Here is a 23,886-nt window from a genome sequence, read left to right as displayed (position 1 = left end):
ACTCAGAATGCCCCATCACATCTTTTTTTTTTTTTTTTTTTTAGTAGTAACAGGCTTAATTCACTTTATTTTTCTTGTATAAAAAGCCTATGTTGTAGCCACAGCTGGAGCCTGGGTCCGCTGCACGGAGGCTCTGGTATGGGTCTTGACAAGGTGGTCAGTGAATTCCTGATAGGGAGATTGGTAAACACAGTCTCCTTCCAGAGGTCAGGGGTCAGGTAGCTGTAGGTCTTAGAGATGGCATCAAAGGTGGCCTTGGCGAAGTTGCCCAGGGTGGCAGTGCAGCCCTGGGCTGAGGTGTAGCAGTCATCAATACCAGCCATCATGAGCAGCTTCTTGGGCACAGGCGCTGAGACGATGCCAGTGCCCCTGGGTGCAGGGATGAGGCGCACCAGCACAGAGCCGCAGCGGCCTGTCACCTTGCAAGGGACGGTGTGGGGCCTGCCAATCTTGTTCCCCCAGTAGCCTCTGCGCACCGGGACAATGGAGAGTTTGGCCAGGATGATGGCCCCACGGATGGCGGTGGCCACCTCCTTGGAGCACTTAACACCCAGGCCAACGTGGCCATTGTAGTCCCCGATAGCAACAAACGCCTTGAACCTGGTGCGCTGGCCAGCACGGGTCTGCTTCTGCACCGGCATAATCTTCAAAACCTCGTCTTTGAGACAGGCCCCCAAGAAAAAGTCAATGATCTCAGATTCCTTAATGGGCAGAGAGAAGAGGTAGATCTCCTCCAGGGACTTGATCTTCATGTCCTTGACCAAGCGGCCCAGCTTGGTGACGGGCATCCACTCCTTATCCTCGGCCTTGCCTCCGCGAGCTCTGCGGCCTCGGCCCCGACCCCGTCCACGGCCGCGACCCCGGCCCCGGATGCCACTGCCGAAACCTCCGCGGAAGCCACTGCGGTTCCCCATCCCAGGGCCACCAGGCCCTCCGGGCCCCCCCGCTGCACCGGCGTCATCCGCCATTTGGTGTTTTCTCGGAGAAGAAGATGCCCCATCACATCTACAAATTTTCTTGGTTAGCTGGCTTTTGTAAGTAGATTGGAAGAGGGATTGGCTTTAACATTATTCATTCAATTGGAAGCACTTAAATTAATGCCTAAAATTTTACCACTGTGTATTTTTTCTTCTTTATGAAGCATTGCCATTTTTCTGTATGACTATTTTAAAATAAAATTATCAATGTAATAATGGGGTTACCAGCTATGTTTTTAAAAATCCCTGACAGTGTCAAAATTCTTCTTTCTCAGTGTTTGGGCTCGTGGCCAATTGTCTGCATTAAGGCAGACACAGACATATTAAGATTTCATTCAAGAGAATGAATACAATATGTTGAAAATACATGATTCTCCTCTTTAAAAAATATTGTTACCCTTTGCTTATTTTTATTTGGTCAATAATGAAGCCACAATAATGAAGAAGAATTTGTAAATTCCATGTGGGATATTTTCTCATCTTAAGCTTTATGAATCTTGGCGTTGTACACCTCCTTAGAGAACACAGTTAATCTACAGTCCAGCTGGACAATCTAACTATGGTCACAAGAGCATGGAAGAAGGTCAAGACGTGGACCTGGCATTACTTACCAGGAGACAAGAAATAAAGTTAGCATGTCACAGGGTAAGGGAGTGAGGGAGCAAAATAACTAAGAGCGGGAGAAATTTAAATATCTACATAATTATCTGTAAACTTAGGAAAGAAGTTGGATGTGATCCAGAATCTACATTGAAAGAGTTCACATTTTCAAATATTGTTTTGGATAAAGCCTGAAAATATTCAAGTACCAGTGAAATACTTTAGGGATGAGGCACTTAATTTTGTTTGCACCTTGGGGCCTTTTTGCAATCTGATAATGCCAATAGAACTCTGGATTTTAAAGGAATAAAATAAAATTCATATGGTAATTAAGGAATCCAATCCCATTGATGTAAACGATAATCCTACTAATACACTTTTCCAATCCAGTAACATATGCGCCTCTCTGGTGATGCATTAAATAAAACATCTACCAGTGAGCTAAATATTTACTAGAATTTTGATGTAGTAAGGAATGAAAATGGCACTGGAAATTCCTGCAATCATTGTAATATGATGTGAGAAAATCTGTGATTTTTATTAAGGAACTGCTGTGGTTTGCGCTTCATTCAAAATTGAAAGTCATGCGAAATTTCAGTTAGAGGTTAGTGGAAATAAAAATGAAATTCTCTTCACATCTGGGTTCAAAGATTCCCTCCAAATTCTGTCCATGGATTACTTGCGGAAGAGAAGAGCATGAAATGGGAGACTGTTTTGTCTCCCGTTGTGAATTCTGTAGTTGAGTGAGCCAGGCTGAGATTAAATACATCTTCAATGCTCAGAGGACACACGTCCCTACACTAATGCACGCCAAATCAACCAGCCACAGACAATGACGACAATGCCAGTGACATTTAGAATAGGAAGTTCTCTTTGAGCCAGTCAATTTCCTCTCAGTCTGATAAGCTCATCTGGAGTTTGGAACACTCCACATACAGCTATTTTGAAAAAGCACAAAATCTGCACATCCTCATCTAGTGGTAAGGAATAATGGGGTTATACAGTTCTAAACTCATTTAAAATTCTGGACTTGTCTCCTTTACATGAGTAGTTCTAAGAAAATCGAGTGCTTTCCTAAATATTTAAAACAAATAAACAAACATGTGAATGAAAGAGTAATAAAGTGAAAGGAACTAATCAATTTTTAACATCAAAGAATAGTATCTCATTCAATGAGTAAGGAAGACAGCATTTTAGTCATTTTAAGACAGTATTTCAGAGCAGATAAATTAATTGAAAACTTTCGTACATGATTGCAAAATGCTTTGCTAAAGCATGGCAAAATAAATACAAAATGTGAGGTATCTTGCAAAAAAATCTTAAATTGTAAAACTCTCAAATAAACTTATTTATTCTCACAATATAGTTTAAGAAAGAAGGCCCTGAAAGAACATTCAAAAAATATAATGGTGAGTATTCATTTTAGTGTTCTAATAGCTATCAATTATTAGGAGGAGGAAAAAGAAATGTTAAAACTCTCAATATCTGGCTTTTGTATAGAAGAAAAACATCATCTGAAGAATTAGGCATTAGCTTCAGACAAATCCCTTTATAGCAAAGTGATAAAAGATTTAAAATTTATGTGTAGCCTTGAAAATAGAGAATAAAAACAAAAACCAAATGAGCATGCAATAGACACCAGTTTTGATCACCCACATAGACTGATATTTACAAGAATATAACTCTTGCTTATATTTCACCAGCAGGCATGTCCAGATTCATCTGTTCTGGACTTGAGTTTCCAAAGAGCATCTTAGTAAAATGTGGGTATTTAACTTCTGACTCAACGCCGACCTTTTCCGTCTTTGTGTGAAGATCTGGGTCTACTGTCTTCATTCAGAGGAAATAACTTTAATAGTCTTGAGGTAGAAAATTGAAGACATTTAAACAGAATGGACCAAATGCTGAGAGTCAGCCACTCAAATAGCAAGTACAGACAATGGTTTAAGTTGAATCTAAAGTAAAATACTCTCCTTCCTAAGGGTCCCAAGCTCAAGCACAGTAGTCAGTCTCTTTAGAAAACATACTTCCAAGTCAAAGATTTCTACGAATGTCAAAGCTTAAGCTTGTGCCTTTTGATATATTAATTGGAAACGCACTATGGTTTGAACAAATGTTACTAGGTATGTCTGGGGAAAGCTAAGGAATTACAAAGGAACCGTTGCCATGTAATTAAATAAGGCACTTGAATACTGATTAACCACAGGGACTGGAGGCCGTTATTACGCATCTTAAGCACAGGTTTGAGTCCAGCAGAGAAAGCGCGCGTTCATTTCTGCAGCAGCCACAGGGTCCTCTCTTTCCTGTTTCAACGGGCAGAACTGACATCCATTTATTTTTCCATTTTTAGTTGAATCGCTCCATTTTGTTTTCAGGGTCTTCTCAGAGTTTCTGAAGGGACTCAGAGGAAGTGTTCAGCAGAAAGCCCGTTATTAATAAATCAACTTACTATAATTTTAGGTAATAAATAACACATTTTAGCTGATGAGGGACTATGCCATTGTTTTAGCTTTTGAGCCCATTGTTCTCTTTTCATTTAGATTTGTGGATGAGAGGAAAGGTCTGCCTTGCTAAATTTCCAAAGTTAAGACTAAAGCTCATCAACAATTGCTCTGATGGTGGGAAGCTGCGCTCACAATGTAGAAAACAAGTTGCTGCCTTGCCGTGAGGAGTCCAAGCATGCCACGGGCTTGCTATTCAAACTTCCCCTTCTAGGCTCTTACTAACGGTGTGTCTTCTGCCTGATCTGCCTTTCTTGTTTACCTCTGAGGACGCAGGTTTCATCTGTAGTTCAAGGACTACTGTGCTCTATCTTTGGAAAAATTCAGCAAATAGTCAGGTACACGTTGGCCAGTCAGCAAGCCCTTTTCTGAACTCAAATATTACTTAATTATTCAATGTCTTTCACTGTGCTATAATAGAGGGGTGTGTGTGTGTGTGTGTGTGTGTGTGTGTGCGCTTGTCATCTCCCCTACCCAAACATATGGAAAGACTTCTTTGAATTCAGGAGCCTTACCTTCTACACTTCCACTACATCACATTGGTAGAAAATCAGTACCTATGTGTGATTTTCAGCTCAAATTACTTTTTAAAAAACAAGATAGGTTTATATTAATATTTTCTTCAAAACACATCATAGTTTGCACACAGGCACATGCAAAAACACATGTATAAATACATATATCTGTGATTTCCCAATAAATATTTATAAATTAAAAGTACAATATGTCATATGAGAGAAAATAAGTCAATTTAATAAGCATGGTTTTCAATATGGCAATAACATATTACCTGCTTCTTCAGCTCCACCTCTGGAAACTTACAAACTGAAATACATAATATTTAAGTATGTATCTATCAGGCACGATGTAAGGCCTTTGCCATCCAGAAACTGTTGTTCCTGCAAAGGTCATTCCCAGACTTTTTTATAAATGACTTTGACACATATATGATCTAGACATGAAGTCTTTGATCCACATTTATACATGGTATAGATTATATAGTAAAATTTCAGAGAAGAGCCAGGCGCAGTGGCTCATGCCTGTAATCCCAGCACTTTGGGAGGCCGAGGAAGGAGAATCACGAGGTCAGGAGACAGAGACCATCCTGGCTAACACGGTGAAACCCCGTCTCTACTAAAAATACAAAAAATTAGCCAGGCGTGGTGGCGGGCGCCTGTAGTCCCAGCTACTTGGGAGGCTGAGGCAGGAGAATGGTGTGAACCCAGGTGGTGGAGCTTGCAGTGAGCTGAGATAGCACCACTGCACTCCAGCCTGGGCAACAGAGCAAGACTGCATCTCAAAAACAAAAACAAACAAAAAAATTCAGAGCAGAACATGCTTTGGAATGTGAGATGAGGATTAAGTGTGATACTATAAACGCCAAGAAAAATACCTGCACACAAAAATCCTCTAATTCTCTCTTCATATTAGATACATGCCAATTACTGTCAGCAGAAGTAGGAGGCTGGAGGAGAGTTTAGAAATGGTCATGGACAAACCATAGATGAGCAGAGGCAGAGGCAAATTTAAGAGCAAGGTGAATTAAAAAATCAGAGGGAATATGTCCTCGACCTGGCAGAGGAAGTATGGTGTGGTATGTGAAGGGGGCAAAATGAATGCACTAAGAGAGGAAGGTTATAAGAGAGTCTAAAATAAAGTTAATTACATGAGGTGGGTAATAATGATGGTGAACACTGCCTGAAAGGCAAGTAGAGGCAGTTGGACATGGGAAATCAGAAAATACAGAGAAATTACAAGTTCTAGATCAAACAACAAATCGTTAGAGAAGTGTAGATTTCCACAGGTATCATTTCCCTACGTATCAGGATTGTAGAAATAAACAGGATAGTAAAAACTAAAATTGCAGTTGTTCTGATCTTTAGCTTCACAAAATCAAGTCAGCATATTGTTACTCTGGCCAGCTCTTTGCACCCCCGCCCCTTCTGTGCAGGCATACGTTTCACTTGTAATACAGTCAGATTCATTTGTTGAAGTATGAACTTCATCTTTGTGCTCACACCCTGGCTGATTTTTTTAAAGTTTATGTAGAGTAAAAATGTATTTTTTTGTTGTACAGTTCTATGGGGTTTGACAAATGCATACTCTTGCGTTCACCACTGAGATACCATCACTCCCTACATTTTCCCATGCTACCTCTTCATTGATAATACCTCTCCCCATTTTCCAGCCCCAGGTAACCACCAATCTCTTTTTTCTCCTATAATTTTGCCTTTCTCAGAGTAACGTAAATAAAATCATACAATATGTAGTTTTTGGTCTTCCTTCATTTTTAGATTCATCTATTTTTGTTGCATGAATCAAGGGTTTTTTTTTTTTAATCATCTCATTATATGGATGTACAGCAGTTTGTTTGTCAATCAGCTGAAGGAAATCTGGAGGGCTTTCAAATTTTGGCAATTATGAATAAAGCAGTTCTCACTTTTTCTGTACAAGTCTGTGTGTGTGAGACATAAGTTTCCATTTCCCAGAAATGAGAATGCTAGTAATACGGTAGGTGTATGTTTTACTTTGTGTAACCTCATAAACTATTTTCTAAAGTTGCTATACCATTTGCTTTCCAGAGGAAACGTGTAAGAGCTCAGTTGTTCCACCACATCCTCACCAGCATTTGTTCTGCAGTTTTTCAAAAGACATTCTAATAGGTGCGTATTTGTACTGCAATATAGTTTTAATTCACCATTCTCTAATGATAATGTTGAGCATATTTTCATACGCATATCTGACATTTATATACCTTTTTTGGAAAAGTATCTGTTTAACTCTTTTACCATTTTTTTATTGCGTTATTTGTTTTCTTATTGTTGATTTTTGAGTGTTCCTTATGGATACAAACTCTATTCAAATGAAATTTGCAATGATTTTCTTCCAGCATGTAATTTATCTTCATAATCTCTTAACAGTATCTACAGCAGAGCAAAAGACTTTAGGAAGTACAGGCTCAGCATGTTGGCTCATGCCGATAATCCCAGCACTTTGGGAGGCCGAGGCAGACAGTTTGCTTGAGGCCAGGGGTTCAAGACCAGCCTGGGCAAATGTCAAAACCCTGTCTCTAAAAAAAAAAAAAGCCAAAATTAGCCAGGCATGGTGATGTGCACTTGTGGTCCCAGCTACTTGGGAGGCTGAGGTGGGAAGATCCTTTGAGCCCGGGAGGTTGAGGCTGCAGTGAGCCATGATCATGCCACTGCACTCCAGCCTGGGTGACAGTGTGAGACCCTGTCTCAAAAAAAAAAATGTCCAATTTATCCATTGTCTTTCTATTTATAGGTCATGTTTTCGGTGCAGTAACTAAGAAACGCTTGCCCAACCTAAATGAAGCAGAATTTGTCCCATATTTTCCTCTAGAAATATTAAAGGTTTACATTTAGGTCATAACCCCTTTTTAGTTACTCTTTTGTAAGGGGCTAGGTACATCGAGGTTCATTTTTTTATTATGGATGTCTAATTCTTATAGGACTATTTATTGAAAAGACTATCTCTTCTCTCGAACTTTTGTTGAAATTCAGATGACTGTATTAGTACGGGTTAATTTCTAAATTCTCAATTCTGTTCCATAGATCTATGTATCTACACTATTGACAATAAGACTGTCATGATTACTGTAGCTTTGTAGTAATGGGTAAAAGTAGGTAGTGTTAGTCTTCAAGCTTTGTTGTTTTTTTCCAAAATTGTTTTAGATATTATAGTCTCTCTGCCTTTCCTGCTAAATTTTAGAATTAGCTTGTTAATATGTACAAGTCTTCAAGTCTCATCAAATGAAGGATTGCAATAATATGATAGAAATTACATACAAGAACCAAATAGAAATTCTGCGATTGAAAAGTATAATGTAGCAAATGAAAATCCACAAGAAGGATTCAGCAGCAGATTTGATCTAACAGAATAAAGAACCAGGGAAATGTAAATTTTAAGATAGGTCAATTGAGATTACCAGTCTGGGGAAACAGATAAAAAGAATAAGAAAAGTGAACAGAGCCTCAGAGACTGGGAGACACCATCAATTGTACAAACACATGCATAATGGGAACTCTAGAAGCAGAGGGGAGAGGGGAAAGATCACAAAGATAGCTGGAAGAAATAATGACCTCATACTTTCTAAACATAATACAAAAAGTTAATCAGCATATCCAAGAGGCCTGATAAATTCCAAATAAAATAAAAAACTCAATGAACTTCACACCTAAGCACGTAACAGTCAAGCTGACAGAAGACAGTGACAAAGAGAGACTCTTCAAAGCAAGCAAGAAAAAAAAATCTCATAGTACAAGGGCTCAACAACAAGATCAACAGCTGACTTGTCATGAAAAATAATGGAAGTCAAAAGGCAATGGGATGTTGTATTAAACATCGTCTTAAAAAGATTGTCAACCAAGATTTTTGTATTTAGTAAAATTATCCTTCAAAAATGAAGGGAAAATTAAGACATTCCCAGCTTTTAAAAACTGAGAGCATCCATCATTAATCCACCTGCTTTACAAGAAACTCTAGAGTCTTTTGGCTAAAATGAAAAAACAAACAATGGATAGAGTAATCAGAAGCCATACAACAAATAAGAGCTCTGGTAAACGTAACTTCACAGGTAAATATAAAAGACAATGCCAATGTACTTTAATAAACATTTTCTACTTCCATAGGGATCAAAATACAACTGAATAAATCAAAAGTTATTAAACTGTGCTTATATACTTATGATACATAAATATGTAATTTATATGACAATAATAAACATAAAAGGGGATAAACTTTGAAGCAGTATTTCTGTAAGCTACTAAAATAAAGTTAGTATTAATTTGAACTGGATTGGTTTATGGCAATGATTATAATCTTCAGGGAAAACACTAAGAGCATAATTTTTTAATGTAGTAAAAGAAACAGTAAGGGAATTAAAGTGTACTCTAGAGAACACATATTTAATACACAAGAAGGCAGTGAGAGGAACAAAAATGACCTACAACATACAGAAAACAAATATAAAAACCCCAGTTGTAAATCTGACCTTATCTGTCATTACATTAAATATTAAAAAATAAAATAATACAGTTGAAAGGCACAGATTGGCAGAATGGATTAAAACAAGAACAACATGATCAGACTATATGCTATCTACAAGAGATTCACTTTAGACTGAAAGATACATGTAGATTTAAATACTTAGGCTGAAACCCTAACCCTAATCCAATAATGATAATTTATTATATTACAGATTCGTAGGTCAAAAGTCTGGCATAGGTCATAAACCCATTCAGTAATGGGCTGAAATCAAGGTATCAGCAGGGCTGCCATTCCGTTCCTTTCTATTCCATCTTGTCAGAGGCAGAAGATGCCTCTCCATAGTAGATGCACAACAGAAAGGAGTGTATATATTAATAAGAAGATACAGTCAAGAATGAATTGCAGCTTCATTGGTAATATTGGTAATATCTGAAACCACTACACATTTTCTGGCCTTAAAAAATTAAGCAAGTGGGTGGTAAATGGAAAGCCAGGATTCTACCTGTTGAAGTGAGAGTTTACAGATAAACAAGGGAGGAGGCTATGATGTAACTGATTAAATGCAGATATAAATGGGTATATAGAGAAATATTTATAGAATGTTTATATGTATGTGTATACGTGTATGGTCATTATACACACATATATTCTCTTGCTTTGGAAGCTGAGAGGACTTAGAAGCAATAGCACTCCAATATAAATTGACTTCCTTCACACCCACTTCCTGATTTCTAATACCATTCTCTACTGAAAGGAACTGGGGCGCTTAGAAATGGCTAGTTCTAGGACTGGAGAAAAAAACAGAATATAAGTGTGGAATATCTTGTAGTGACAGAATGTAAGAAAGAAAATGTAATTAAAAACATATAATCATGCTGGGTATGTCAAAGGAACAAAGGAGCTAACACAATGTGCTTCCAGTGGCCAATGTTGGAGCAATTTGAGTAACAAAATAAACAGTAATGTCGGGTTATAACCCAGAGTATAAAATAAATATCTAGGAGTTTCTACTGAAAGAAGCAAATGATTGAGTCAATTGATAAATGAGGGAGAAGGGACAAATTTACCTTTCAGAATTCCAAATGATTTCTGTGGCTTTCCCTCCAGGAGGTACAGAATAATGCCCTAGTCCCTAAAGTGTGAGTTGTGCATTGTGACTTCCTTCCAAAGGATGCAGAGCACTACGTGAAGAAGGGAATAACTTTACAGGGAAGCAACGTGGCAGACACCACCTCAGCCAGACAATAAGGTTCTCATCAAAGCTGACAAGTTGCATTGATAGCATGATGAGAACTGTACTTGACCTGTGTGGTCTTCCTCTCAAAAACCCATAACCCCAGTCTATGGATAATAAAAACATTGTACAATTCCCAATTTATGTGTATTCTAAAAAATATGTGACCAGTCATCCCCAAAAATGTCAGGGTCATCAAAAACAATGTAAGTCAGAGAAACTGTTGCAGCCAAGCAGAGCATGGGAGGACATGACAGCTAAATGCAATGTGGTATCTTGGACAGGATCCCAGAACAGAGAAAGGCTAGTAGATGAAAAGGATGGAAATATGAAAGCATGGAGGTTAGTTAATATGTCAATACTGGTTTATGAATCTTGATAAATGTCTGGTACTAAATGTAAGATGTTAACAGTGGGGATAATGGGGATGTGGTGTGCAGGAATGTTGTGCTGTCTTCACAATGTTTCTGTAAACCAGAAACTATTCTAAAATACAAAGATTATTTTCAAAAAATTTAAGACAGTGGTACATGTCATAGCAAATATATGTACCAGGACTGAGAATTAATTTTTCACACCAAATTTCAGCACATGATTCTCATCCAAGCTGCTCGTATGTGTGTGTAGTAAACACACGGACAGTGTCCACACTCCCCTGCTCTTCTCCCAAGTTCATGCTGGTTGAGCTATGTGGTTAGTGAACAACACTGCCAAGAGAATGGGTTGAGATCATATCACCATGTTTTAAACAAAGAATTTAAAATAATTACTGTGGGCATGAAAAGAGAAGCCTGGTCCAGTTCTGATTGTGTTTACACCCAAAAATCAAAGCTATAAGGTGAAAAGAAAATACTATTTATCTTCCTTTTCCTCATAACAATCCTCTGAAATCAGGTGAGATTTTAATCCTATTTTTTGCAACACAGAGGCCCCCATGTTTTCCGGGTCACAGATCTGATCAGTGGCAGCCAAGGCCTGTACTTTCTGTTGCATATTAGCACGAATACAGGGAAGGTGTTAGAGCAGTTCCTAGTAAGTAGGTATTCTAATATCAGCATTAAATATTATTATTACTGTTACTAACTGAAAATGAAGTGCAGAAGTAAACTCGGAAGTCTTTTGTTGCTCTGCATTACCACTTCTCTAAATATATGAAATCACAAGCAAGCCTGAACCTGCGCTTGGGGATGTCTCCTGGACTAAGGGAGTTGCTCTGATGTCTTAGCACTCCGATTTACAGTTGTCTAGATGCCATTTATGTAAACCCATTTCCTGTAACAGCATATTACTTTGTAAGTGTAATAGAACTATAATAAAGTCTATAAAATATTAAAAGAGAAGCTATTTTTCTATTTTACAAAGGCTGCTGAACAGTACGTGAACATTTAGTCTCCACATCTGCATCAGATGTCATTGTAACCTAAGGGATTTCTGATTGTGTCTTTTTTTTTTTTTTTTTTTGAGATGGAGTCTCCATCTGTCACCTAGGCTAGAGTGCAATGGATGGCATGATCTTGGCTCACCACAACCCCTGCCTCCCAGGCTCAAGCGATTCTCCTGCCTCAGCCTCCTAGTAACTGGGATTACAGGCATGCACCATCACACCTGGCTAATTTTTGTATTTTTAGTAGAGATGGCATTGCACCATGTTGGCCAGGCTGGTCTCGAACTCCTGACCTCAAGTGATTCACCCGCCTCGGCCTCCCAAAGTGCTGGGATTACAGGCATGAGCCACCATGCCCGGTCTGATTGTGTCTTTTAATCAGAATGCCATCCACAGACTGCCTTGAAGTGATGAGAGACTCTCCACACAGACCCTAAAGCCCTGATACAGAATTTCTTCAGTTCTCCTTCCTGGGCTACCTAGAAGGCAAAAGATGGAGTGATCTCTGGTTCTGACCAGACTCACCATAGGATACCAACACAGGTGGGAGGGGCGTGCTGAGAGTCAAGAGGGCAGACAATGCACACCCCAGTGCTCCCTGGGCTTCCCTGACAAAATGAACTCCTATGGTCCATGAGCCATGTTTCTATTCCTGGGCACTATGGGTTTATTGGACTCACTGAGGAGCACTATGCTGCTAAGTAATATTCTGATAAGTTCTTGTGTATTTCATCAAACAAGCAAAATCATGTCAACAGTTTGAAGTCTAGTCCTTCAGAAGAAAAAATATTAAACTTTTTTTGGCTTGTTCATTCTTAACTTGTATAAATTGTAAGCTGTTCACAGTTTACCACGTATTTCTGGTGAAGTCAAATTTAATTTCTACAGAACAATTAATGTTAACAGTAAATAAATGTGGTTTGTTTTCTCAATTTTCAGTGGTGTCATATATCAAAGAAGTAAAATCAATTTCAGGTGTTATGATTTGTGAAGCATTATTCACTTAAAAATGTATTGCTCAAAATTTGTTCTGATTTTACCATAATGTGCATTTGATTTTTTAAAAGTTGTAACAAAACAAATAACAAATACCTCACTTGGAACATCATGGGGAATTTATACCCTTAACATTGGCATTAATGTTTGTAAACATTCTTTAATAAATTCTTGGCACACAAAAATTTAGCCTAAGAGGTTAGATAGAATATATTCTTTGTTCTCAAATAATTATTTGCCTATTTCCTTAACTTTATGACAGTTTTTATGCCCTGCAGGCAGTTTTATGCCCACGTATTTTGTGCTACCTTTAAATTCAACCATAAAAGAGAGTACACCACATGTTCTTTTCGATTATTTTACTTTTTTACATTTGTTAAAGGAAGCGATGTAAAGCAAATACTTGTTGGTTTGTTAAGCATTTTACCAAATATAAGTTGATGTGTTAAGTGCAAGGGTCATTTGAATAACGTGCTCTGAGTAGCTGTGACGGATCGTTGTTCTGTAGGGTGATATTACGTGTGTATATTTTACCAATCAGAGTTAGATTGTGGGATGTCCTAGAAACAAGATGTTACTTGAAAACATCAGGCACGTATGTTGAGTGATAATATGCTGGCAGTGAACACCATTTTTCTGAGGACTACACACTCCAACAACATACTTTATTTATCAAAATAACCCATTTCACTGCAAATAACAATGGTGGTGCTGGTACAAAATGTTGGAGTACACACATTCCAACAACACACTTTATTGATCAAAATAACCCAGTTCACTGCAGGTAAAAGTGGTGGCGCTGGTACAAAATTTGGTTGAAAAATTTTGCTTGTTGAAAGAAGCCTGTTGAAAAAGTATTTATTTACATGAGCATCTGGTGTGTTCTCTGTGGTGCAGGAAAAATTTAAATGAAACCTGCACTGGATATCAAGTTACATTCACAAAGATTACATTGATCTACGCTATCATAAAACTACCCCTTGCCACACAGACTTACCACTAGATTATTTCAAACCATTTATTTTCTGCCAATCTCATAGTTTAATATGGCAACTCTCTGTGGCTTCTGTTGCTTTCATTTGTATTTTCTATTTTAATGAGATGAGATTGATTTTTCTGTTAACTTTCTATTTGGATCTTTCCTGTGTGCCAATTTCCCATTTACATTATATACACACTTCCCTGTTGCATTGTGTGTTTTATGGATTCATGTTTTTGGGATCGATTTGTGGGACTGCTCTGTTTAGCAGGAACATTATGTGTTAGGGTACTTTCAGTTACAAGTCATACAATCAAATGTAAATTAAACTTAAGCGGAAAATAAAAGCTAATATATTGGATTGTGTAACTAGCAAAATCAGAACCAGGCATGGGTTAAGGCGAGGAAAAATTCAGGTCTCTCTCTCTGTGTCTCTCTCTGTGTGTCTCTCTCTGTGTCTCCCTCTCTCTGTGTCTCCCTCTCTCTGTGTCTCCCTCTCTCTGTGTGTCTCTGTGTCTCCCTCTGTGTGTCTCTCTCTCTGTGTCTCCCTCTCTCTGTGTGTCTCTCTCTCTGTGTCTCCCTCTCTCTGTGTGTCTCTCTCTCTGTGTCTCCCTCTCTCTGTGTGTCTCTGTGTCTCCCTCTCTGTGTCTCCCTCTCTCTGTGTCTCCCTCTGTGTGTCTCTCTCTCTGTGTCTCCCTCTCTCTGTGTGTCTCTGTGTCTCCCTCTCTCTGTGTGTCTCTGTGTCTCCCTCTCTCTGTGTGTCTCTGTGTCTCCCTCTCTGTGTCTCCCTCTCTCTGTGTCTCCCTCTCTGTGTGTCTCTCTCTCTGTGTCTCCCTCTCTCTGTGTGTCTCTCTGTCTCCCTCTCTGTGTGTCTCTCTCTCTGTGTCTCCCTCTCTCTGTGTGTCTCTCTCTCTGTCTTCCTCTCTCCCCCTCCATTTCTTAGCTCTGCTTTCTTCCATGGGGTCTTAACTCACAGGCAGACTCTCCGGAAGGTTTTCTATGTTGTGCATTGATCTGTTTCTTGTGGCTCATGGTATTTAGTTGGTGCACTCTCTGCTGAGTCTGTCTAGACTCACTCCGCACACTTCTACTGCAGACAGGTCATTAACAGACCTGTTTTCATGCATTGTGGGGTAAGACACCACAGCCAATCATTTACCACCCCAGCACCCCATAGCTTTCTCAGTCACTTTTTCTAAGCATTGCCAAACACCGATTCTGTGGTCCTGCTCCTGGAGAATGCTATCAACGGTACTGGGGCTTTTCTGAAACCTTGTTAAAAATGAGCCTTCTTAGCCTTTCCTGCACCACAAATCCATCAGTTTGAATCACAGCCAAAACAATTCTGCATTTACATCTTATCTCCTTCCCTCCCTTCCTCCCTTCCTTCCTTCCTCTCTCCCTCCCTCCTCCCTTCCTCCCTCCTTCCCTCCCTCCTCCCTCCCTTCCTCCCTTCCTTCCTTCCTTCCTTCCTCTCTCCCTCCCTCCTTCTTTCTCAGCACTGCAGATTGCACTGACTTTGCACTGTCACAAGCAGAGGTGACACTTGGCTCCCTCCCTGCTGGGGTCTGTGGAGACTGGGAGACAGAGGCCTGCCTGTGATCCCCACTGCACACTAAACTAAGCAAATAACAACAAAGAATCTCTGCTTCCATCTCTTTGCTGTTACCTAAAAAGGAGTAATCTGGAAGAAAACATATTCATATATGTGTATCAAGTCCTGGAGATACATCCAAATGATTAAGTGAATGAAACCAACCAGAATTCTTGGAGAAATGAACTAGAACATGGAATACCCCCTAATTACAAATGGCCTCTGGGTAGTGCAAACTAGGGCAGGCCAAAATAGTGTTGAATAGGCTTTGAACATAAAATTAACTTCAAATAACAGCCCACAAAAGTAGGCCAGAATGTGCACTCGAAAACTAATCCATTTATTTCTTGCTAAAACAATAGATTTAAATACCAGAGTCTCATAATTTCATACTCAAAATGTCCAGAATACAATACAGAGTGACTCATCAAATTAAAAAAAATGTGAATTACAACAGGAATTAGAAATCAGCAGACGTCAACACTAAGAGATCACACACGGTAGCCTTGTCTAACAAGGGTTTTAAAGCAGTGAACAAATAAGGTTTGTACCTTAGTTAATATATTGTATAGTCAGTTTCCTTGCTCTGATCATAGTATATTGGGAGATTCTGGGTAAAGGGTACACAAGTAACTCTCTATAGTATTATTGAAGTTTCTAAGTGAAGGCAAAATTATTGGTAAATGAAAAGTTTTAAAAGGTAGAGCAACTTTTATATGCACAGTAACGTGGAAAATTATTTAAATTGTCAAAAGAAGCCAGATACACACACATAGACAAATGCATCCTGTGTGATTCCTTTTTTCTGAAATCCAAGAACAAAGTGGTCTATGGTGGCAGAGTATCTGTGTTAGGAACTTGGCCAATCCTCTCTCAGTTATAATTAAAAATGTCTAGATATTGGCCAAAGGACACACAACAGATTTTAAAGGATTTGTTGAAGAAAATCCATTGAATCTGGTTAGAAACAGTGGAGTCTGTAGCATTCGAGCCAGGGGTTGCTCACATCCAATCCAAGCTCCATAACATGTAAACTCTGCCCTGGAAAGCAGGGCCTCCCATGAGTACTGACAGCACCACAGCCCTGTCACACAAGGATGACTTTATTTGGAGCAGAGCACAGAAAAATCCTCCTGAAAAAAAATCCCCTAAAGTCCATGGAAAAATCCCAGGGATATTGTTCAAACAATATAGATCTCAGTGACAATCTTGGGAGGCTAATGTTGCTGTGACATCATGGGGAAAGTAAGAAAAAGCTGATCAACCAGAAATTTAACATGAAGATCCAGCAAGAGAGAGAGCAAAGAGGGCCTTGCTACGATGTCACTCATCTGGGACCAACTTAGAAGAGGCTGGAGAGGGCCTTTGGAACTAAAAGTCCCTGGCTGAATACAGGGCAGACTTCTTAACTTCCTCAGTTTTAAAAATCCAACAGCAAAGGACAGGAAACGAACTCGCTCAAGCAGTTTAAAGACAAGCTGTGACTAACCAGTTGTCACCAGTAAAGTGCCAGATCCACTGGGAACACTTAGGAAGCCTGACTTAAAAAGATAGAAAACACCAGTAAAAAAAAGACAGAGACAGAGCAGACAACATCAGAGGCCATACCTATGGAGGTAAACATGCCACAGACTTAGTCTGGGCAAGTCAGTAAACAAACAAAACATTGCAATAACACAGCCTGGGGATATCAGAATACAGAGCTGCTACAATATATTATCTAAAATATGCAGTTTTCAACAAAAACTTATGAAACATTGAAAGAAACAGGAAAGTGTAACCCACGCCTAGAGGGAAAGTCATTCAATAGAAACTTTCTTTGAGAGGGTCCAGATGTTGGGCTTAACAGACAAAGACTATAAAGAAGATATTATAAATATACTCAAAGAACCGAAGGAAACTACGCTTGCAGAATTAAGGGAAATATGATGATGGTTCACCAGATAGAGACTGTCAATATAGAACAGAATGATAAAAATGAGCCAAATGAAAATTCCAGATTTGAAAGGACAGTAAATAAAATTAGACATTTACCGGAGGCACTCAACAGCAGATTTGAGCTGACAGAAGAAATAATCAGTGAACGTAATGATCATTCCGTAAAGATTATCCACTCTCAAGACCAGCAGAAAGGAAAAAGAAGGAAGTAAAAGAAACACAGCTTCAGACACCTGTGGGACTTCAGACGACACCTGTGGGACTTCAGTCAACACCTGTGGGACGTCAGACGACACCTGTGGGACTTCAGACGACACCTGTGGGACGTCAGACGACACCTGTGGGACTTCAGACGACACCTGTGGGACGTCAGACGACACCTGTGGGACTTCAGACGACACCTGTGGGACGTCAGACGACACCTGTGGGACTTCAGACGACACCTGTGGGACTTCAGTCAGTGCTTCACCACCGGTGAGATGGTATCAGAACAAGAGGCGCGAAGGAGAGAAAATATGTTCTAAAAAATAATGGTTGAAAACTTTCAAAATTTGATTCAAACTTCAATCTGCATGTCCAATAAGCTTAAGAAACTCCAAGCAGGAGAAACGCAATGCAATCCACACCTAGACACATGACCGTCAAATTGTTCAAAGCCGAAGACAAAAAGGTAATCTATGATGACAGAAATAATACAGTTGCCTCAGGGCTGTGAAAAATTTGACTGTAAACTGTTTTAAAATGTGGCTGAGCGCAGTGGCTCATGCCTCTAATCCTGGCACTTTGGGAGGCTGAGGTCGGTGGATCACCTGAGGCCAGGAGTTCAAGACCAGCCTGGCTAACATGGCAAAGCCCCATGTCTACTAAAAATGCAAAAACTAGCCAGGCATGGTGGCAAATACCTGCAATCCCAGCTACTCGGGAGGCTGAGGCAGGAGAATTGCTTGAACCCAGGGGGCGGAGGCTGCAGTAAGCCAAGATCGCACCACTGTACTCCAGCCTGGGTGACAGAGCAAGACACTGTCTCAAGAAAAAAAAAAGAAAATGTTTTAAAATGTAAGTTTTACTATTATTCAGGTATGATGAGACCAATAAATCAAGATATGATCGTCACTGAAAAGACTGCTACTCACGGTTTTTAAGAGACTAGGGCACACCATGACACTGGGCGGTCACAGGAGAGGAAGAAAACATGGGTAAGGCCCTTTACTGCGGTTTCCATGGGAGAGAACAGGCAAAGAAGAATAAACAGGTTTACAATTCCCAGTTTTAACAATTTCACTGGGCTCTGGGACGGGGCTGTCCCCAGTTTCCCTGGGATGATTAGTACTGAATAATGACCCAAGTGTGAGAACCCTGTGAAAGCTCCACAAAGAAGGGGGTTGGGGTGTGGGCTTCTGACTAGTTGGTCTGCATGTGAGAAGCATGTTCCTAAGAAAGTTGTTTGCTTTCTTAAGAATTAGCTAAACAACCCTAGGAGGGGCGGCCGCCCCACTGGCAGGAAGGCCCCACGACGTCAAAGCATCAGGATGAAAAGACCTGTGGCATGAAAGGGCAGGAGGAACATTGTCAGGATAATAAAAATATTCTTTATATTTTCGGATGGTGATTACACAGATGTATGCAAGTATGAAAATACATTAAACTGAATATCTAAGATACGTGCATTGTACTATATACCAATTATACTCCAATCAAAACATATAATACAAATATAACTATAAATCAAGAGAAGTGATCAGACGTAGTGTAGGGAGACCCCCCTGAAACTATTGCTACGGAATAAAAGATGAAACGCTCCTGATTATTGTAAATACAAAATTGCATGCAGGATTGTGTAAAGACAATGCCAGGCTGGGCTGCCAGAATGAGCCAACAGCGCCTGATGTGCTTCCCCCTGCAGAAAGCCTATGAACAGACGTCAGTCAGGGAGGTTTCACATCACCAAGATTCCTATCCCAGAAACGCAGATGTTCATAGCTCTGGGAATGGAATGCGACACTCATGGAGAGTCTATAAACGGACGCATCCGGGGCGCCTGTCCGTATGGATAAGATAGGGCTATAAACGCCCTCATCTCACCACAGCCCTTCCAGACCTCTTTAGGGTTAAGGCATACTCCCTTCTGAGAAATTCTAGTCTAACTAGTTGTCTAGCTTCACATCCTGTTTTTTTTTTTTTTTTTTGAGACGGAGTCTCACTCTGTCGCCCAGGCTGGAGTGCAGTGGTGCGATCTCAGCTCACTGCAAGCTCCGCCTCCCGGGTTCACACCATTCTCCTGCCTCAGCCTCCCGAGTAGCTGGGACTACAGGCACCCGTCACCTTGCCCGGCTAGTTTTTTGTATTTTTTAGTAGAGACGGGGTTTCACCGTGTTAGCCAGGATGGTCTCAATCTCCTGACCTCATGATCCGCCCGTCACGGCCTCCCAAAGTGCTGGCACGTCCTGTTTCTATGGATTGTTTGTAATCAGCTTTTGCTGCAACTGTTACTGCTGATTAATATCTTGCTAATCATAGGTTCTGGATAGACTGTGTTCCTGTTTTAAGGCTCTGTTAGAAATTGCTGATGCACACACTATATTGTAAATTCTTACCTCTGTATACTGTACTTCTGCATATAGATGTTATGTTAAAGAATTACTTCATCCCCATGTGACCATCTCACCTCATAATCAAATGACCCTAAATCCCTCACTAACCTACCCCTGCCCTCACTAAACTTAATAATAAATGCTGGTATATCCAGTGCATTGTTGGCACTGCGGGACCAGAAGGCGGTGACCCCCTGGACCCGGCTTTCACTATCTTGTGTGTGTCTCTTATTTCTCGACTGGCCAGTCCACCTGGGAACAAAGAGAGAGCCCTGTTGCATTGTGGGCTGCTGGCCAGATCCCGCAAAAATATGGTATGATAAAAAAAATAAGATCTATAATGGGAAGTTATTATTAGGGTCAAATACCACATATTGAAAGTTTCCAGTAAAGCCTTTGATACATATTATGAGTTAATATTTTAGTGCCATTTCTATTACTTGGATTAACAACAAGACTTCTCTTTTGCACCACTTTTTCCTATTTAACATTAATCTGTAATTCAGACTTATGTTGATGATCTAAGGCTCAGAACATTACTAAATAATCAGGACCAAGCATCAGGGCAATTTTATGATTCTCTAATATTCATAATTCATCTAGAACATGAATTAAACTCTTCTGTCAATTAAATTGACTCAGATATCCCTTTCTCAAGCACTTGTGTGTGTATTTCACTTTTTACTTGCATTTGTTCTTAGTAGTTTTCAAAAGTCCTTCTATTAAAACGCTCTCTTTTACTTTTTCAGCAAGCAGGTGGGTCTGTGATAGGACGACTGGAATCATTTCACTTAATGCAATTCCTGAGTCTCATTTCCTAGGCTTGTACTAGATTTTAATGTTCTGAGAATTTTTTCCAGCCACACATGACTTGCATTTAATCAAGGAAAGCTACAGAACTTGGGAGCCTGAGCCATCTTCTCACTGCTTGCAATGATGCTGTATCCTGGGTATTTTCTGCTGCAGGGATGACTTGACTTTGGGTCTCACAATTTAGACATATAGTCACCACTAGATGTGTACACAGCATTGAGCTGACATGTCTGCACTTCTATTGAGTAAAATTAAACACTTTCCATTTGTTGAACAGATTATAATTAATTGGCAGAAAAATAGCAGAAGAAATCTATTGTGGAAAGTCTGTCATGTAGTCCTTAATTGTAGCTTGTTTCTAAAGAAATCCAGAAGAAGAGTCAATGAAAATATGAGTTGTTTGGCCTCCACCAACATTCCACCACAGAATGCACCACTCTGCTTTGTGACACTATGAAAGTGAACATGGAATTTTGCTGTTATCATATACTTTGTTTTATTATATACAAGTTACTTTATTTTCAAGCTTTTAAGCACTTATTATAAAAAGATTACATTATTTTTTGGAATTAACATGTTTGTCTGAAAATAAACAATGAAGAAAATGACATGCACATTTGTATAATGCTTCACACTCAGTGAGCTTTTACAAGGCAAAAGTCATTTTTTTTCTCCTTTAGACTTTTATCTCCTTCTCATAAACACTAGGTGACCCATGTTCTGGTTGAATTGACACTGTTGACCAGATGGCTGAAAATATTTCATTTAGTGTTGTATTTCCCTGACAGCTTTTTTAAGTGAGACAAATACTGGACTGGACAGAAGACTGGGAAACAAGCATACATCGGATTTGTTCTGGGAAACTAAATGAATGAATTTTCAGACAGGAAAACTGAGGCATCAATGAGTTGCCCAAAGCCACAGCCTAGACGTGCAGTCACCTAGTTTCTATGGGGCATATTACAGGAGCCAAAAACAGGGCTCTATGAAAATAAGCATAGCCTACTTGGTGAACTAGATTCAACGGGCGAAAGAATGGCCTTTGGTAATTTGATAGAAAAATAGAACAGACTTAATAGTCTCATGACAACTAAGTAATAGTACAAACTCAAAATGAAGGCACTATCCTCAGATGAAGACAGTTCCACCTTGGCTGAGGAAGATCTTAAAGACAGCATGGCCAGCTGTTTCCAGGATTCAGCCCCCAGCATCAGCACAGCTCACAGACTTCTGGGCTGCTTTCCTCTCATCTCACGAGCCCCTTCATACAGAAGTGTTTTATCAGTCACTTTTCTTCCCCCTCCACTTACCCCTAGGTGGTTTCATCCAGTTTGAGGCGTTAAAAGTCTATTCCTTGCTGATGACTTCCAAATTTATATCTGAATCTCTGCACTGAATTTAGGATTAATATATCCAAGTACACTCAACATTTTCCCAGTGGTGTCTGCCAAACACTTCAACTATTCCCCAAGCAGAGCTCCAGATCTTCCCCTAATCGTTCCATCAAAACCAACTCCTCCCACGGTGGTCCTCATCTCTGTAAACAACAACTTGATACTATGACTCCTCTCTCTGCTCATACCACATATCCAGTCCCTCACCAAATAGTGTCCACTGTATGCTTAATATATCCAAAATCCAAAAACACCCCACCCCTTCTGAAACACACTAGTGCAAACCACCATCATCTCTTCCTTCAGTTGGTCTCCCTGCATGTACTATTGTTCTCCTCCCATTTATTTTCCATACAACTGTCAGAGTAAACCTTTCAAAGCATGAATCAAGTCACTCCTCTTTTGTGTTCAAAGATCTCCAGTGGCTTCCATTTTCACTCTGAGTGAAAGCCGTATGGTGCCCTCCAGCTGTTCCTTGACTCTTCTAAGTATTTTCTGCCTTAAAACTTTGACTTGTTTTTCCGTCTGCCCTGAAGGCTCTTGTCACTTAATTAACTTAGCTGTCACTGCCCTATTTCAAAGAGCCATCTCCTTTCACTGACATCTCAATATATATTCCCTAAATTTTTCTCCATACATCTTGTCTCCATCTGGTAGACTGTATATTTTACATGCTTGCTTTTAACTTTTATCTAACCTAGAATATGGTATGAATATGCAAGGAAGTTAGAAGTTTTTGGCTATTTGGTTTACTGCTGTATTTTTAATGCCTGGAAGACTATCTAGCACATTAGATACTCAATAATTTGAAGTGAATGGAGTGTAAAAGCTTAGAGAGGGATCATCTAGCTGTTGCTTGATCTTTCATGAAGTTTTATGAATGCAACTCTAATTTCAAAAATCACAGAATATGGAAGCAATAAAAATGACTACATTTAACATTGGATAAATTATGTTCTGAGATAACAAGTTCCTCATGTTACTCTTGTAATTGGGGCATGGAGAGGCAAGAGGCAGATTTACACAGGTGAAAAGCTTATAAATTAATCATACTTCCATCCACTCAACACGAATTATGAACCCTGAAATTCATCTCAGCCTCCCATTCTCTCATCCCCACATCCAAGTAGACATATTGTTGAGGGAAAATGTTGAAATCATTAGCTTGGATCCTACATATAAGAAAGTGTCAGGAAACAAAAAAGGAGAAGGACTTCTGGTTTCCAGTCCTGGCATATATAAGTCTTCACTCTCATTCTCATAATAAGGAAAAACCTGAACAAACTGAAACAGCAAAAACTCGTCCTAGATCCATCAAAGAATTCAGGTCACAAGGCAAATCACTGCTTCCAAAACTGGACAGACAGATAGGTAGATACAGAGAACCACAATTTACTGGAGCAGAAGCCCACAAGCAGGAAACTCTTCCGCAGCCAGCACTGGGGTGAGAAAACCTAAACTGTCATGGACAAATTGCAGGAGACTCAGTGGGGACAAAAACCTCAGAGTTAAAAACTCCAAGGAGTCCAGTCTCGGGGGAGTCCCCCTACTTCATGAAGTTTACTTGCACAAGCTGTACATGGTTCTCACCGTAAAGATCAGAGAAAAATCCCATCATGCCTTCGGAAGGAGGAGGGAATAAGGAACCATTTTGAAATATGCCAAGAGCATTCTGTTCTTAACAAGGCCTACCCTCAAGTAAACTGTGTCACCATCATCTAACTGGCTGGGGCTTTATCAGAGCCAAACCAAGTGGGAGAAAGAGAAATACTCAACTCCAGCCCCCTCTAGCCTTCCTGTCTCATCTAAAGATTGGGGGGAACAATGGAGAATTGTTTGTGAAGGTCACAGCCCAGCAACACAGGCTCGATAAAA

General features: G+C 39.8%; 1 protein-coding gene and 1 pseudogene across 2 annotated transcripts in view; both read right to left on the bottom strand.

The window, feature by feature from the left end:
- The window catches only part of GABRG3 (gamma-aminobutyric acid type A receptor subunit gamma3), a 569,129-nt gene that overhangs the window by 127,537 nt on the left and 417,706 nt on the right, over nucleotides 1-23,886 (bottom strand). The gene's annotated exons all lie outside the window — the stretch shown is intronic.
- LOC117070992 lies at nucleotides 47-992 on the bottom strand (annotated as a pseudogene). Its single transcript, XR_004432138.1, has one exon. The product of XR_004432138.1 is annotated as a 40S ribosomal protein S2-like (transcript).

This window comes from Trachypithecus francoisi, unplaced genomic scaffold, assembly GCF_009764315.1.
Source record: "Trachypithecus francoisi isolate TF-2019V2 unplaced genomic scaffold, Tfra_2.0 Lachesis_group3, whole genome shotgun sequence".
Classification (NCBI taxonomy): Eukaryota; Metazoa; Chordata; class Mammalia; order Primates; family Cercopithecidae; genus Trachypithecus; species Trachypithecus francoisi.
Note: the sequence above shows the minus strand (reverse complement) of the source record. Positions and strands in the feature narration are given on the sequence as shown.